A 19,295-nucleotide genomic window follows, 5' to 3' on the forward strand; every position below is an offset into this window, starting at 1 on the left:
CTGCGCATGAGATCTCTGTAATGCTTGTGTGAAAGTCTTTCGGACCATGTGGAATTTTGGAATTATCCAATAAGAAGGAGGGAATCAGTTTTGTGCTGTGGACTTGGCATTCCATAGCCCATTCTCACAGTCAGGTGCTTAAAATACTTAGGAGAAATCAATATAATTTTCCTAGACATTTGCACAGTCATGAAGATTGTCCGGCTTCTATAAATAGTGTATTGGAATGTATTTAGATTATCTGACACAGAGCAGCAGCTAAAAATGGCAGATGTAATCTAATTGTATATATATCAATGCAGTAACTTCAGTTTTTTGTCTTTAAAATCTCTCACGATTGTGACGCCACATATGCCAATTTTCGCCAAATTTGCACAGTTGTTGCAGCTTTTCCTAAACCTCTCCACTTTTCGCTTCAGGCAACTTACTCCAAATTTATTAAGAAGATAAATTTATTAAGCGTGGCTTTGCGAAAAGGCGTAAAATTTCAACACAAATCCAGCATAGGAAAAAGTTAAGAACTAGTTGTGACTTTCGTGCCACTTTTTAACTAAAAAGTTGAATTTCCCCATCAGACATGAACACCTTGTGTGCCACAGTTATCAAGCCATCTAAGCCACTAGGATGAATCTGATGTGTAAAGACATGTTAAGCAAATTCAGGCAGGCATTATGTGATTGGACAGTGGACATGAAACATATCAGGAATACAAATTTAGGAGAGTCTGACCTGACCATTATAAGAAGCCTATTTGGCTATTTTGTCAAAGGGAACCGGAAAATATGTCAATCCTCTTTTATCTCCATTATGTTTGTCCCATATGTCCTCCAGAGATGATCCTATGATTGATTTTGTAGTTGGCAACACTTATGGACCTATGGCAAAAGTACCCTCTATTTGAGTAAACTAAAAATCCAATTTTAAAAAATTAGATGAATATAAAAATTGTAAGAAAAAATAATATTACTCACATCCAGGACAAATTTCCATTTGGTTCAGTCATATTGACTAGACAATATTGGAGGTTTACAGTGTCAGAATATGGTATCTGCTCTGTGAGTCCGGATTCCTTTGGACCTGAACAGCGGTTTAAAATTTGGGTTCAGCCAAACCCAAACTTGTGTTCACTCATCACTAGTTGTGACGTGAATGTTAAAAATTGTTACAATATATCTAATACTGTATATCTGTTTCCTGGCTGAGTCTCATGCCTTTACATACACAAACTGTATACATTGCTAACATGTCGTTCCCCAAAAACTTGGACAATTGGATGTTATTGGCGAATGGCTAACATTGAAAAATTAGAATTTAAAAATTTAAAAAAATCATGGTTCCAAATTACCCCTTTGTGTACCTGCAATGTGCAGTTGTCTATGCCCTTCTCTACAGTGAAAAAATAATGATACTACATGAACGAGGAATAAAGAATGTTCTGGTTTTCTTTCCCGCTGTCTGACCCCTTTGTTCAGGTTTTTCATTTTACCAGCACTACTACTTTTCATTGCCCCCTCGCTTATACGTTATGTGAGCAGAACCTGGTGTAGTTATGTGTACACACATGTTGTTAAGCGGTAGATGGCCACAATAATGAATTGGATAATTAGGGGGAATTCATTGTATAATTAATTGTTACAGAGAAAAAAACATAATTGCAGCAGTGAGTTAACCTTTGAGGAATGTGTTAAGCATATCCATAGTAATCCAGTAAACCATATGTTCTCAGTACAATTACATTACCAAGTCTTCAAGGGATTTTCCCCATGTGATGAGTAACAGGAGAAACGTGTTAGCGAGTATCTGTCTCGTTCAGAGAATTTATGGGAAATAAGAAACCTTCTATGATGTACTATTTCTTGGAGAGTGACATTGATTTCTTAAAGCTTATCTCTAATGGCCCACTTAAAATATGTGCATTTCTGTGTGTAAAATCAAATTTCTAAACTACAACAAAACAATGAGTGCTCTGTTATTCAGAACCTTCATTCACATACAAGCTATCCAATGCAGTCAATTTAACATGGGGCGGAATAAGGGTGAGAATTGCATCACTGCAGCCCTGCTCAGAAAAACTAGATGAATAGATCCATCCGAGCAGCTCAGTCAACGCCAATAGAGGAGAACTGGGCAGATTCCCCTTACACACTAAAGTCTGGAAGAGGGTGCTCTCACCCCCCTCCCCACCCACTACATGACCCTCCCCACCCACTTGGCGTGGAAGTGGCATAAGGAGGGAAAAGTCCCAACTCCTGTCCATGTGCCAGGAACTTCAACTTTACCAAAGATTCCAGTACAATGGGGCACATTTACTTACCCGGTCCGAAAGTGCATCGTCCAACGACAATGCACTGTGAGGTGATTCAAGAAGATCGCGCGCCCGATTTGCTAAATGTGTTGCTTCCACAGTCAGGTCCGCCGAAGTTCACCATCTTCCTCCCGGTGTATGTAAGTGCTTGGCGCGATTGCAACTAAATACGATCGCATGTGACACAATCGCCTACTAAAATCCCTGTCCCAGTGGCGTGATCCCCAAAAATGGCGGAAAACCCTACGGAAATGCGCCTGCTGGACCCTTAGTAAATAAGCCCCATTGTGTGATAAATCCCCCCCACTGACTGGACAAAATTAGAGCTATAGGGGGATATTTATCAGGACCTCTGCGCACCGCCAGTGGCGCAGAGGCCCTGAAATGATCGCAAATGCTAGCTTATTGCTAGCTTTTGCAATTATTTTCCTCAATCCGACACCTTCACGCCAGTGTGGCGTGAAGGGGCGTGAAGGGGGGCGCGGCCGGCCGAGCGGAGGGCGCGGATGGCCGGGAGTGGGCCGGCGCGGGGCATTACTGTCCCCGCGCCTGCGCACTCGCTGCTGCCGGCGACTTTTCATACTTTTCATTCAGTTGCCTGCGTAGGATAAACGCTGCGCTGCTGGCAGCCCGATACATCAAGAGGCGGAAGCCTGCGAATTTGCAGCGGCGGGGCTATCACGAGCGCCAGCGTATGATAAATATCCCCCATATAGTCCACACACAGAATATGGTATCTGCTCTGTGAGTCCTGATGAGTTTTTTTGATGAATGTTTTCTTTAATGTCATGAATACACATGTCTATCTATAAATGTATGACAAACTTTAAAGAATTTGTCAGTGGGTGTGATGCAGGTGTGCGGTGAGAATCTTGTACGAAAAGAATGTCAAAAGGGGGGGGTTGAAAAATGATTTGTATCGCTTTATGGGGAAGTTAAAGCCACTTACATTCTGGGAGATAACAGGACACATTAATGGGAATAAGTTCACGGGCCAAATATGGCCTGGGGTCCAACTATATTTGGCCCGTGAGAAAAAAACCCAAATGTCTGCTAGCACTGGCCCAATGATTGACAGCACATGCGCTGATACTACTAATACCACAATGTTCTGCTGGAACGTTTGCAATCAATCAGGACCCACAAGCGCCCCACAAGTGACATTCCTTATCTACCTCATGCTACCAATCACATTGAGCCAACTCAAAAAAAAAACAAATGAAAGGTGGAAAACAGAAGCTTTCTAGAAAAGTGGAAAGCAAAATATCTGTATACAGACATAAAGCATTCACAAGCTGCTCAAATACTCTATGAGACTCATTTACAAAGAGTTTTGCTGCTTACAGGGGCGCAACTTGAGGGTGTACAGAGGTTGCGGTCGCACCCGGGCCCAAGAGGTTTAGGGGACCCTTATGCTGTCACTTTCCCATATGAGAAGACAATTACTATAAACCATACATTATATTCGGGGGCCTGGCAGCTTCTAGTTACGCCACTGGCTGCTTACTTTCGTCAGACTGTTCACCTTTTTTCAGGGATTACACAGCATGCACAGGTATTTAAGGGATTTTGGCGGACGCGATCCTTTTGTGGTGCAGCTGTGCTGGCTTCCATGCAATACAAATTGGGAGGGCTCAGTCCGACTGAGCACAGGATTTAACTTTCAATGGTCGCATGCCCATGCACTTGCATGCACGACAAAATAGAAGGTGAACTCTGTCGGACCTGAGCGGGGAAGTGACACATGAAGGATATCGGGCACACGATCTTAGTGAATTGCCGCACTGTGCATTGGAGTCAGACAATGCACTTTCTGTGAAGTCCATGACGGGGTAGGTAAATGTGCCCCTATAGGTTTGTCAGCTTAGATATTTTTAAGCAACTATTCTCCTTCATGAAGATAAACAAACATTACACAGGAATGTTCTCATTAATGAACACATCAATTAATTGGGGAGATTTATCATAAGTCTCTTATGATCCCATGAATCCCATGGTCTCTTAAGTCCCATGGCAACCAATCAGAGCCCAGCTTTCATTTTTCCACAGCTGTTTATAAAATTAAAGCTGAGCTCTGATTGGTTTCCATGGGTAACTAGAACAGTTTTACCTCAGAAACTTCATGATAAATGTCCCCGATTCCACTCAATCATGAGGATTTGCTCAGCACAATCCCTCCCACTGCTGTAATTTAAAGGACATCTATCATCAGATATACTGGATGGTAGACTCCTATAACTGACCTGTCTGTCTTCTTCTTTGCTTTATTACTTTCCATCACATTGGTATTAATAACATATAGGGACACATTTACTTACCCGTCCCATCGCAATCCCTGAGGAGCGTTGTCCGACAAGGATTCGGATCTGCCGTGATTCACGTAGCTCGTGCACCCGATATCCTGCATGTGTCGCTTCCCCGCCGAGGTCCGCCAGAGTTCACCTTCTTCTTCCTGGTGCTTGTAAGTGCATGTCTTGCGACACAATTTGAATTTTAAATCCCGCGCATAGTCCGAATCCATCCGGTTGTCCGGCGGCCAATCCCCCCAATTTGCATCGCATGAAAGTCGGTGTGATTGCGCCAAAATCCAATCGCGTGCTCTAAAAACCCCTGTTAAATGCGGCGCAACACGGAAAACGTCGGGAAACCCAACAAAAACGCGGTCTGCGGACCCTTAGTAAATGAGCCCCATACTGTATTTAATTGTTATAACAGCAATTTTGTATATATATTTTGTAAAAACATGAGCTTTATTACTGCTTTATCATTAATAACGAGTTATTAACCAACAGCTCTAGACGCCAACAAGTAATAAAGTAGAATTATTCTACCAACAAGTTGCCAGGTTTGTAAGGTAAATAACACATCCACTAAAGTTTCATGAAATCCATGGATTGTAGAGATGGAATACAATATAATATCCCAGTTCCAGGCTTATTAGTATCCCACCTAGTATGCGTATCATTAGCAGGGAAGCGCAATGTGCATGTTACTGGCAGCCGTCCAATCCTGCATCACAAGGGCTGCAGATATAGAAAATCACATTGCACAAGGATGGCTGAATGTCACTGGCATTTACATAAAAAAAGAAAATAAAAATAAAAGGAGAATTCCACGAGTCATCACTGAAGACCATTATCCATCAGCTTCCAGTAAGAACCGTGCATCAGGTTTTCTCTCTCTCTATATATTGTAATGATTTTATCTATACTCACAGCGCACACGTCTGATCACTTCTCTCTCTCTTCTTCTATGAACCATCCGGTCATTGCTACTCTATTTTAAATCAACATACATCAGCGGCACAGCTATGACAGTGTGTCAGACTGGTTCTGCAAGCCAAGCCCATGAATAGAGGTGGGTGGAACACCAGAGGATGACAGGACTGCTATATAATGCATAGGAGAAGGATTCGTTCACTTATAATCTGATGCGGTCTGATATTTTATGGGTAAGTGTATTAGAATGTATTTGAAAACAATGGACTGGGGACACTAGAGTATTTTGGTTTTAGAGCTATTGGCAATGTTATTAGTGGTAACAAATTATACATGCAAGATAAGATGGATAAAACTTTAATGTGGACTTCACTCAGGGCCGGTTTTTGACAAGTGGAGCCCTGGGCAAAACTGATAAAACTATACAGGCGGTCCCCTACTTAAGGACACCCGACTTACAGACAACCCATAGTTACAGACGGACCCCTCTGCCCACTGTGACCTCTGGTGAAGCTCTCTGGAAACCTTACCATAGTCCCAGGCTGCAATGATCAGCTGTAAGGTGACTGTAATGAAGCTTTATTCTTAATTCTTGGTCCAATTACAGCACAAATTTTGCAACTCCAATTGTCACTGGGACAAAAGAAAAAAAATTGTCGAATCACGTTTTTACGGCGGGTAACCCGAATTTTACCGTTTTGCACCGATTTTCCCAGAATTGCCACGGGATTTTGGCGCACACGATTGGATTGTGGTGCATCGGCACCGGCATGCACGCAACAGAAATTGGGTGGGCGTGGCCATCGGAGAAACCGCCATATTTTTTTTAAAAAATGTGTCACTTGACACGCTCTTACCTGCACCCGGCCTGGCTTGGTGAACTTCAGTGAACGGAATTCAGCGCAGCAGCGACACCTAGTGGACATCGGGCACACTACCTTAGTGAATCGCCGGAAAACCCGAATCCTCCACAGTGAACGCACCGCTGGATCGCAAATGGACCGGGTAAGTAAATGTGCCCCTTTATAGTTTACAAGCAATAGTATAGTGAGACAATGGGGGTCATTTACTAAGGGCCCGATTCGCGTTTTCCCGACGTGTTACCCGAATATTTCCGATTTGCGCCGCTTGTACATGAATTGCCCCGGGTTTTTGGCGCACGCGATCGGATTGTGGTGCATCGGGGCCGGCATGCGCGCGACAGAAATCGGGGGGGCGTGGCCGAACGAAAACCCGACGTATTCGGAAAAACCGCCGCATTTAAAAACCGTAAATGTGTCGCTTGGGGAGCGCTCACCTTCACCTTCTATGGGATGGTGCATTCCGGGGCGTTAAGATTATTTTCGGCGCTGCAGCGCCACCTGGTGGACGGCGGAGGAACTACCATCTTAAATCCCAGCCGGACCCGAATCCTGTGCAGAGAACGCGCCGCTGGATCGCGAATGGGCCGGGTAAGTAAATGTGCCCCAATGTGTTATATGGGACTGTAGGAGGATTTTTTACGAGATAGACAGATGATGGGGAGATTGATGATAGAAGATAAATATGAAGATGATATAGATTTATGTCACGGGTGGTCCCGCGACCCACATCGCGGGTCGCGGGCTCACCCGTGCCGCCCTGCCCCCGCCAGCGCGCCACCAGCACATCTCACCCGTCCCGGCTCCTGGCTCGCTCCCCTCCGCTGTGCGCGCGCGTCCCCGACTGCTAGGGCGCGCGCGACACCTTCTCCAAATTTAAAGGGCCAGCGCGCCATTAATTGGCGCTGGCCATATTGCCCAATTCTTCATAAGCCTGCCTCTTCCTGTTACCCTTGCAGGATCTTTGTGCCTCATAGCCTTAGAGAAAGCTTCCAAGCGATTATTCCTGCGTTCCTGTGTATTCCTGCGTTCCCGTGTATTCCTGTGTGTTCCCGCTCCTGTGTCCTGTGTTACCTGAGTTCCTCCGTGTTGCTGTGTTCCGTGTGCCTGTGTTCCCGTTCCCACCTGCCTGGACCTCCTGTTGCTGACCCCGGACTTGGACCTGACGTTGCATCTCTGCCGCCTGCCCTGACCCTGTGCCTGGACCTGTCTACGAGATTGTCATCCGCTAAGGTACCTCGACCTCGGCTGCCACCGTGGGCTAGTCACACCTGGGAACGACCTAGTGGTATCCTGCCGCAGCAAGTCCAACCCGCGGCGGGCTCTGGTGAATACCAGGTGCCGCTAGGCTCCGGTTCCGGGTGTTGGCTAGTTACATCTCCCGCGGTGGTCCAGAGGATCCACTGATCCTTACAATTTATAGATGCAGAAATATAAAGTAGATTATACACTGGCCACTTTATTAGGTACACCATGCTAGTAACGGGTTGGACCCCCTTTTGCCTTCAGAACTGCCTCAATTCTTCGTGGCATAGATTCAACAAGGTCCTGGAAGCATTCCTCAGAGATTTTGGTCCATATTGACATGATGGCATCACACAGTTGCCGCAGATATGTCTTCTACACATCCATGATGCGAATCTCCCGTTCCACCACATCCCAAAGATGCTCTATTGGATTGAGATCTGGTGACTGTGGAGGCCATTTGAGTACAGTGAACTCATTGTCATGTTCAAGAAACCAGTCTGAGATGATTCCAGCTTTATGACATGGCGCATTATCCTGCTGAAAGTAGCCATCAGATGTTGGGTACATTGTGGTCATAAAGGGATGGACATGGTCAGCAACAATACTCAGGTAGGCTGTGGCGTTGCAACGATGCTCAATTGGTACCAAGGTTCCCAAAGAGTGGCAAGAAAATATTCCCCACACCATGACACCACCACCACCAGCCTGAACCGTTGATACAAGGCAGGATGGATCCATGCTTTCATGTTGTTGATGCCAAATTCTGACCCTACCATCCGAATGTCGCAGCAGAAATAGAGACTCATCAGACCAGGCAACGTTTTTCCAATCTTCTACTGTCCAATTTCGATGAGCTTGTGCAAATTGTAGCCTAAGTTTCCTGTTCTTAGCTGAAAGGAGTGGCACCCGGTGTGGTCTTCTGCTGCTGTAGCCCATCTGCCTCAAAGTTCGACGTACTGTGTGTTCAGAGATGCTCTTCTGCCTACCTTGGTTGTAACGGGTGGCGATTTGAGTCACTGTTGCCTTTCTATCAGCTCGAACCAGTTTGCCCATTCTCCTCTGACCTCTGGCATCAGCAAGGCATTTCCGCCCACAGAACTGCCGCTCACTGGATGTTTTTTCTTTTTCAGACCATTCTCTGTAAACCCTAGAGATGGCTGTGCGTGAAAATCCCAGTAGATCAGCAGTTTCTGAAATACTCAGACCAGCCCTTCTGGCACCAACAACCATGCCACGTTCAAAGGCACTCAAATCACCTTTCTTCCCCATAGTGATGCTCGGTTTGAACTGCAGGAGATTGTCTTGACCTGCCACCATGTGATTGGCTGATTAGAAATTAAGTGTTAACGAGCAGTTGGACAGGTGTACCTAATAAAGTGGCCGGTGAGTGTATATACATAGCTAGATAGATGATAGGATATATATAGCTAGATAGATAGCTAGATAGATATATAGAAAGATAGATAGATAGAAGATTGACTGATAGATAATAGATAGGTAGATAGAAGATATATAGATAAATAGATAGAAAGGTATATAGATAGGAAATAGACAAATTATAGGAGATAGATAACTAGACAGATAGATGATAGATAAGATGATAAACATCTGCACCCAGGCATTCAACCAAGGTGTATTAAAAGAGCAATATATGCTCTGCCCACAAAAGTCCACATGCAGGAGATCCCTTCTCCAGCTTCATGAGCAGAAAAATTAAAGGGGTTTTCAGGTATCCCCAGGGATTGGCCAACACATTGGGATGGGTACAGCTCTCCAAACACCTTCCAATTATCCAAGGAGCTACAGCACCTCTTTATTCTTCATAATGGTTTGTGTACCTGCTTTTCATGTACTTCATATTAGAGGAGTATTGCTCCTCGTACCATTTTATTAGAATAGAGTGCTTGTTATGAATATGACTTTATTTTATAGTGAAGTTATTCAAGTAGTTAACTTTATATGACCTCGGGGAGAAACCTGAAGAAGCTCATCTTGTACTTTCTTTGTCTACCACCAGGTAAAGTAGATACACATGTATCTCATGTTATCTGCCACTGTGCATTTCTGATAATATGACCAAACTAAGATAAACCAATCACAACAAAGTCTAGTAATTGGGGATGGGTGGCTACCTTTCCTCTATGATAGATAAAAACTCTAGTTCAATAATAAATTAGAGAATCTTACTAGTTATCTGTGCGATTCTTCCCATGCACACATTGGGGCTCATTTACTTACCAGGTCCTGTCGCGATCCTGCGGCGCCTTGTCCGACGTGCATTCGGGTTCTGTCGGGATTCACTACGGTCCGTGCGCCCAATATCCAGCAGGTGTCGCTGCTGTGCAGAGGTTCGCCGGAGTTCACCTGCTTCTTCCTGGTGCATGTAAGTGCTTGATCTTGCGACACATTTTGTTTTTTAAATCCTGCGGTTTTTCCGAATCTGCCAGGTTGTCCGACGGCCAAGCCCCCCATTTCTGTCGCGTGAAAGCTGGCGCAATAGCGCCGAAATCCGATCGGGTTCGCCAATATGGCGGAATTCGGCGCAAAACGGGGGAAAAAAATAAAATCGGGAAACCAGACGAAAGTGCGGCCACGGAGCCCTTAGTAAACGAGCCCCATTGTATATGTATTTCTGTATATATACATACACACACACACACACACTTCTCTGATTTGGAACAGAGATGAATACATTCAGAGTAACACATAGATTTTAGTGTGCAATCCAAAAAAAAGGCTCTCTAGTAGTTCAATGAAGCTACAATTCCTGCATTGCCAGTAGTTGCAGTATGTAGGCGTACTGAGAACTGGATCCACACCAATCTAATATTGATGGGATATCTCTATGAAAGGCCACCAATATCATGATCCATTACAATCTACTAATGGACCTAAATGTCAAAACGGAGGTAAATTGACAGTTTGCTCATTTTCAGACCTGGAAACCACATCACATTGGCGTTGATGTTAAACTTCAGTCGCACATCCCTAGTGTTTGGTCTCTGTTGTGTCTCAGTTTTTCCTCAGTTCTGTCTAACAAGATTTAACATTGCATTTAAAACATTACAGCTGGTTTTTCAGCCTCATCAATGAAAAAGACTGACGTTTTATCCATTTTTTTGTGGACCCAAAGACTTCTATGGGCTTCCGTGATCTTCATCCATGAAAAAAATAGGACACGTTTCATCATTTTTTCCACGGACAACAGATCAGTGAAAATACTCATAGAAATCAATGGCTTTGTGAGGCATCCGTGGAAAGCACTTAACCACGGACGTGGAAAACAACTCCAATATGAAAGAGCCCTAAATCTTTATGGTAGTTAATAATGCCATACAGTGCCCAATATCCATATTTTCTCTTTTACCACCACATATAGCCTCAATGGCCTATTCCAATAGATGTTCAAATAACAGATTTACATAATGACCATGTCATGAAAGGAAGTTTATTCTCCACGAAATAATACATCTTATGCAAACCATGTGTACAAATCTTAGTAGGTCGCTCCTGTCAAAACATTTTATCCCAGTTGTGTATTAACAAAACTATTATAATAATAATTATTATTATTTATTTATATAGTGCACACAGATTACGCAGCGCTGCACAGAGCTTTTCAAATCAGTCCCTCTCGCCAATGGGGCTCACAATCCAATCAACCTACTAGTATGTTTTTGGAGTGTGGGAGGAAACCCACGCAAACACGGAAAGAACATACTATTGATGGTATTGTTGAAAGACTGAGTGCCTAAGACCTTGTATTACTGCCCGTTTAGTGTACATTTTGTCTATAATTCCCTTTGTAAAAACAAATGTTTCTGTAATGTTTTGTTTGATTGGTCTTGGGATCAGACTGTTAGGACCCCCATGATCCTAGAATGCACTGGGAACGAGCAACAAACCTGGGAACCACTTTGCAGAACAGTGCAGCAGAATTAAAACTATCATCTTATGTTTATCCTGCTCATTCTACATTTCCAGTATGGAGAGTATAGCCCATGCCGCCACATTGTTTTCTCTAGGAAGAAGCAGGATGAAAACATCAGTTTTACTTTCCAGCATCTGATTTAAGGTGTTGGGTAGAGGTGAATTTTGGCACAACCTCAATGTAGTTTCAGGGACAGGTTTAGGTTCTAGGACTGTAACTTTAGATCAGTAAAATGAAAGAATATTCCTCTAATACATGGATGTTCACATCTGCCCGAGAGAGAGCTTCTGTTTGTTATTAGCTCCCCACAAACAATATGGTATGGCCAAACAGTGCCACAACCACTTGTTCCTGTCTCTCATGTGGTGCTGAATAGCTGCAAAATTTTTCAGGGAAATGTAAACTGGAAAAATTGAATGTACCTGTTGGGTACATGAAGGGGCAGGGTTTAACCACATTTTATGGCTGTGGCACAGGGCAGAAAGGGACTGAATTGCAGAAGATCCAAACTGCAGAAGACTAGTTAATGTAAAGTCACAGCAAATCACTGCAGCCCCTTCCCATCATCTAACATTTATGACCTATCCTAACCATATGCGATCAATATAAAATCAAGGACACGTTCTGTAAATATAACACATACCCTGCCTTACCAAATACATAGACATATAAAAGCCATATGACTAATTCCAGGGTCATTAAGCCACACAGTAGGCAACTAACGCTATACATAAAATGTGTCTCATATGTAAATGTGTAATTATAGTAACCAGAATAGTAGCACACGGGATGTTGCTAAACATGATACTGACACTATCACTTACCTAAATACTTATAGAGCACTATTTATATATATTTATCATGTGTACAGATTACTCATACTACTAGAGTTTATGGTTTTTCAACTCAGCTAAATAGAATAGGCAAACGGAAAAGCAACATGGTCATTTTTTCATTACCAATCATCAGACTTATTTTATCTAAATATGTAAATTATGATTTTCGTGATCCTACATAGTACAAGTAGCTAGCAAACTACCTTACATGAGACATTCTAGCAAGCATTTAGGATCCTCTATGATGGACATCGAGAAACACATGAACACAGCTTCCCATCTATTATTGCTCTGCCCATGATATATCAAGACAAAGCAGTTTTGCCGAAAACTACTGAAAGACTATTATCCGCACACTACATCAAACCATCACCTACAATATGCCTAGGACATATAGTTGTGACAGCAAAGCTTTAGAAGCTACACAAACTTACCACTAAAATGATAGCAGAGCATAAAGAATAGCTACAGCTGCTGTGACAAAGTATGTAAACTATATGGGGCATCCCATTTTTTGGCGTTGATATGGATTTAGGTCCTTTTTGTGCCTTTAATAGCAATGGCATCAAAGTGGTACCCAGAACATGACAGGACCCAAGAATGGTAAGAACTTTTCAGAAGTACCCACCGCACCTGGGTCCACACGCTCATTTTTCATGTTTTATGCACCAAAATGCTTTGTTTTGGGACTGTATTTGTGGCCCCTCATTCCAAAGATGGGCACCACCAGAACTCACTCAATTCCCACACTCTTACAATTATTTTCTATAACTTATATTAGTAAATGGAGAAGGTGGCCTGTTTTCCATATACGCAATACTGGATTTTCTAATTATCCTTCTATTAATAGTATACCAGGAATAGCATATACTGGTTCAGCAGGAAGAGAAAGCATCTTGATAATTTCATCTTGCGTCTCCCCTGCATTGTTTACCTGCAATAATCACGGAATCCATTATGACTGACATTGCAGTGACTTGTGGAGACTTGTAAGGTAATTTACACTGTTGGTAAAGTCAGTAACTATGTCATTTACTACTTCCCTACAGTCTATAGTAACAAGAAAGTCGCTTCCAGGAATACTTTGTTACATAAGGCACCAGCACAATGACACAGCTCAAAATATCCATGAAAACACATTTACACACGATTAAGTGACTATAAAGCCAGTTTAACAAGTCTTAGAGTCATCCAATGAGGGTTGATGTTTCCAATATTACCACTGACATACACAACCTATATATATATACTTACAGTACAGACCAAAAGTTTGGACGCACCTTCTCATTCAAAGAGTTTTCTATATTTTCATTCATGGCTATAAAAATTGTAGATTCACACTGACAGCATCAAAACTATAAATTAACACATGTGAAATTATATACTTTAAAAAGTGTGAAACAACTGAAAATGTCTATTATTCTACTTGAAAAGGAAAAAGGATCGCAGCACATCCAGCAAAATAAAAGCACTTTTATTCTTCATTCTTTAAAAAGTACATCGTGGGGTGTAGGTAGGCACGAGAAACCTACGCGTTTCAGCTTGTCTAAGCCTTACTCATGGTAAGGCTTAGACAAGCTGAAACGCGTAGGTTTCTCGTGCCTACCTACACCCCACGATGTACTTTTTAAAGAATGAAGAATAAAAGTGCTTTTATTTTGCTGGATGTGCTGCGATCCTTTTTCCTTTTCAAGTGTTGCAAGCTCAAGCCAGAGCCTCGTGTGCACTCCAACACAATTGATCTCCACCACCTGGGACAACAGGGTATGTGAAACCTTTTACCTATTTGGTTTTTTTCTCAGCTATTTTTGTCTATTATTCTAGGTTCTTCAAAGTAGCCACATTTGCTTTGATTACTGCTTTGCACACTTTTGGAATTCTCTTGATGAGCTTCAAGAGGTAGTCACCTGAAATGGTCTTCCAAAAGTCTTGAAGGAGTTTCCAGAGATGCTTAGCACTTGTTGGCCCTTTTGCCTTCACTCTGCAGTCCAGCTCACTCCAAACCATCTCAATTTGGTTCAGGTCTGGTGACTATGGAGGTCAGGTCATCTAATGTAGCACAGTTGTGTGTTTGGGGTCATTTTCCTGTTGAAAAGGAAGGTCCAAAAATGCTTTTTCTAGAGAATACCAGGATTGGCAAATTACCACTGGCGCCCATTGCTCTTTACTGATGAAAGCAGGTTCACACTGAGCACGTGTGACATTTCTTTGGAGGACCGCACATCCCTCTATGTGTTCGCCAGTGGTAGCCTGACTGCCATTAGGTACCGGGATGAGATCCTCAAACCCTTTGTGAGACCATATGCTGGTGTGTTTGGCCCTGGGTTCCTCCTAATGAAGGACAATGCTAGACCTCATATGGTTGGAGTGTGTCAGAGGTTCCTGCAAGATGAAGGTAGTAAAGCTATGGACTGGTCCGCTTCTTCCCCAGACCTGAAGCCCACTGAGCACATTTGGGACATCATGTCTCGCTCCATCCACCAATGTCACGTTGCACCACTGACTATCCAGGAGTTGGCAGATGCTTTAGCCCAGGTCTAGACTCAGGAGACCATTGGCAACCTCATCAGGAACATCCGGGGAGGACACACACACACTACTGAGCCTAATTTTGTCTTGTTTTACGGACATTATATTAAAGTTGGATCAGCCTGTAGTGTGTTTTTCCACTTTAGTTTTGTGTGCGACTCCAAATCCAGGCCTCCATTGGTTAATACATTTAATTTCCATTGATGATATTTTAGCGATTTTGTTGTCAGCACATTCAACTTTGTACAGAACAAAGTATTCAATGAGAATATTTCATTCATTCAGATCTAGGATGTGTTATTTAAGTGTTCCCTTTATTTTTTTGAGCAGTTTATATACATATAGTACGTATATATATGAAAGTGAACACTCTGCATGATGGCCCACAAAACAAGCAACTGAGCCGGCAGAATATGATCATATTTTTGGCGATCACATATCATTGGATCTTACTAGATATGTAATTGGACAGAATTAACAGGGTTGTCTCATGAAAGCAGACCTTGTTTTTATACCCTTTAAGAGCAGATGGACTTTATAAAGAGAGTTCCCCCGCTAAGGACCCCAATATAAAACCCAGAACTTAGAGATCCAGTTCTATGATTCTGGTGGACTAAAGCCATTCTTGAATAAGATAGACAGCTACAGGTATAAGAAAACAAGAACGTACACTCTCCATTTAGTTCTATGATTGTATATCAGGACACATTAAAAACATCTGGTCCTAAGAAAGTATTAAATAATTGGCTATATACAACCTAAAATAAGAATCAAAATTCTAGTGTCTTTTTTACCAAAAAAATAACTGGCTCCCAAGCAGTGCCATTTTGCATAAATGAGAGGACGCATAAAAAAAACATTTCAACATAAAACAGGCATTCAGTAAATGCTAATTTGGAATTTCTAAAATTGAGAATTCTTAAAATTTTTCGCCAAATATCAGTGTCTTTTTTCATGAATGAATGCAAGACACCCAAATTTTTCAACTAACATGAAGTGCAATGTGACACGAGAAAACAGTCTCAAAATCACCTGGATATGTTATAGTGTTCCAAAGTTATAACCATATAGTGACATCAGATTTGAAAGAAATGTGCCATCTCAGGATGGTGCTAAATGCCCAAGTCATTAAGGGGATAAAAAGGTCATTGCCATTTGGGACACTTAACCACCACACGTGCGGCACCGTACCGCTCCGTACCCAGGAAAAAGATAGGACATGTCCTATCTTTTCCCGTATTACGGCGCCGTGCACCATACATCCCTCCTCCTCTCCCCGCGCGCTGCTGTCTGCCCGCCGTGCTATGGTACGGTGGGCAACAGCAGTGTGAATGTAGCCTTACCTAGAGATATGCGCCTGATTGGACCCATCTCTTGTGCTCCCTGCGCTTGCACAATGCTTCATTAAAACTGAAGCTGCACGCCTGGGTACATGCGCAGTGAGGTCAGAGTATAGTACACTGGCTTCACTGCATGACTGCAAGGAGCAGCGGACCCAGGTAAGTATTAATGTTTTTTTTATTTTAATTTGCGACACTAAACTAACGGTCCATAAGGACCTGTGGGTGGTTTAGTGTCAGAAATTGCCCTGACCGGTCCTCTTTAAGTTATGGTATTTTGTTCAATCTTTTTTACAATGTTGCTGCCGTTGATGTTTGTGGGTGTTTGATCTCGCACAGTTCTTTTACAGTCCTGCCACAGCGTTTCAATTGGGTTTAGGTCTGATTGCATTGCAACAACATAATCCTTTTTTCAGCAATTCTGTGTCAGATTTGCTGCTGGGATAGATGGTCTGAAATGTGACTCCAGAATATTTTGGTCTGTAGAGGAGTTCATTGTTGACTTCAGGTTGGCAAGGTCCTGTGGCTTTAAAACAAGCGCAAATCAGCACCGTCCTCCACTGACCACTAGGTTTGGCGGTTGTACTGATATGTGGCACTGTGCCTTATGGCCAAACATATTTACTTTGGTTTCATTATCCACAGGACATTGTTCCAACTTTTCAAATGTAAGCCAAGCTGCCATTTTAGAAACAAAAAGCCCTGTCTTAGCAACACTTTGATACAAACCATGCAAACAGAACAATGATTTTATAATCATTACAAACCTGAACATCTAACATGCTAAATGAGGCCTGTAGAGCTGGGACGTAGCTCCTGGTTTTTATGGACAGCAAACATTGCTGATGTCTATGCTCCATGGCATTCACTGAATGCTCCAGACCAGCAAACTGCTAAAACTTCTGCTTTTCTAAAGGTTGGTCACACTTTATGATCAATTACATCTTATTAGCAACATCTGGCTACTACTTAAACTTTCAATTATTTTAAGAGCACTGATGGAGCACTTAGTTTTTTATGTGTTACTTGCATTTTGGTCAGGTCTTTGCTTAATAAATAATGATACGATCATGTGTTATGTATCACTCTAAATAGGAGTTTGTGTTTATCTAATTTTAAAGAAGACCAGCCACCTTCACCTTCCTTTAGCCACTCCACATTGTAGCTGTATGTTGTGGTGCAGATAAGCCTGTATAGCGACGGCTCAGGGGCCAAGCCCTCTCCATACAGGGTATGTGCCTGCTGTATTATAAAGAAGACACCTGCAATGTAGTGCTGTGATTTGTCCTGTAAAAACACAGATGGTTCATGGTTCCTTATAGGACTTTACTTGGGAGGCTATAATAGATGAGAAGTATATTCATAATATCCTGCAATACAGTTGCACGGTCGGTTACAATGCCGGGGGGGGAATGCTGTCGTGTGATGTGAAATAATGTTTACATTTGACCAAAAAAAGAAATTTTTATTAAAATGTAACTTTTATTGCTAACTATTTTATAAGAAAGGGCAGGGGATGTTTCCCTGCTTACATTCTATATATGAAAACAAAAGATAAATGTTAAAAGTTATGAGTGGTGGGAGTAGAGATGTGTTTTCATTCATATGTGAGAGGGAATGTTATAGAATTGAAGAGTGTTCACAGATATATATAGAAGAAGTAGGTGCAATGCCCCCAAAAGTTTCTGGCTTGATCCTCTTGTAGATAAATAAAGTAGAAAGCAGGCAGCACTCCATGGTTCAAATTTCAAAATAAAAGTTGAATTTGTTCAATAAACATGAAATCAGAATAAACTTTTCTAGTTTTAGGTCAATTAGGATTACCAAAATTATTTTACATATGGCAAATACCAGAATAAAGAGCGAGCGAATTTGTAAAGGCATTGTTATTACTTTCTGAAAGTTTAAACTTTACATCCACTAAGATTACAGCCCATGATCTTATGTCTTTGGAAGCTTTGGAATCAAGTCTTCTGATGGCAACATCTGAATTAATTACACTTGTGGATGTATTTGAAGACACACCTGAAAGACACTGCTTTTTTGTGTGCAATCATTGGAAAGTCTAAAGAAATCAGCTGAGAATAGAACAAAAGAGAATTGTTGACCTGAACAAGTCTGATTCATCCTTGGGTGAAGGTGATATGTTCATCTGAACAAACAATTATATGCAAGACAGGAATGTCCAGCCATCATACCACTCAGAAGGAGACTGATTATGTGTTCCAGAGATGAACATGCTGTGGTCCAAAATGTGCATATCAACCCAAGAAGTAAAGAAAGAGACTTTGTGAAGATGCTGTCTGAAGCTGATAAGAGTGTGTCATTATCCCCATGAAATGAGTCCTATAGTGACATGGGCTGAATGGACACTCTGCCAGGGAGAAGCCATTACTCCAAAAGAAACAGAAAAAAAGCCAGATCAATGTTTGCAAATGCACACAGGAACAAAGACCTTCATTTTTGGAGACATCTCCTGTAGACTGACAAAACAAACATTGAACTGTTTGACCATAATGACTATTGTTATTTTTGGACAAAAAAGGAGAAGCTTGCAACTCAAGAGATCAGCCATGAAGTTGAAGCTTGGGTGCAAATGGGTCTTCAAAAAGGACAATGACCAAAGCTACTGCCAAACTTGTTACAAAGTGGCTTATTGATAACCAAGTCAACATTTAGGGGTGGCCATCACAAAGCCCTGATCTCAATCCTATTGAAAATTTATAGGCAATGATGAAAAGGCAGGTGTGAGCTAGGTGGCTACAAATATGGTTCAAATAGACCAGTTCTGTCAGGAGGAATGGGCCCAAATTCCTACCAACAATTGTGAGAAGCTTGTAGAAGGATTTCCAAAATGTTTAACCAAAGTCGGACAGTTTAAGGGCAATGATATCAAATACTTATGAACTGTATGTAAACTTTTGACTTAATATTGAAATAATATTGGGAATCCTAATTGATCTAAAACAGGAAATGGTTTAGTCAGATAGTGAGAAAAACATGCATACATATCTCACTTATAGTGTAT

The 19,295-nt window shown here is 42.1% G+C and overlaps 1 protein-coding gene across 3 annotated transcripts in view; it reads right to left on the reverse strand.

Annotated features, from left to right (window-relative positions):
* The window catches only part of LOC140132624 (carbonic anhydrase 13-like), a 43,235-nt gene that overhangs the window by 18,605 nt on the left and 5,335 nt on the right, over positions 1 to 19,295 (reverse strand). The window contains exon 1 of one of the 3 annotated variants that reach the window (XM_072151612.1): positions 5,521 to 5,645. The exons of the other annotated variants lie outside the window; for them this stretch is intronic. The gene's annotated coding sequence lies outside the window, so the exon portion shown is untranslated. Of the gene's footprint in view, positions 1 to 5,520; positions 5,646 to 19,295 lie in introns of those variants that run through there. 3 annotated transcript variants of the gene reach the window in all.

Source organism: Engystomops pustulosus, chromosome 5 (genome assembly GCF_040894005.1).
Source record: "Engystomops pustulosus chromosome 5, aEngPut4.maternal, whole genome shotgun sequence".
Classification (NCBI taxonomy): domain Eukaryota; kingdom Metazoa; phylum Chordata; class Amphibia; order Anura; family Leptodactylidae; genus Engystomops; species Engystomops pustulosus.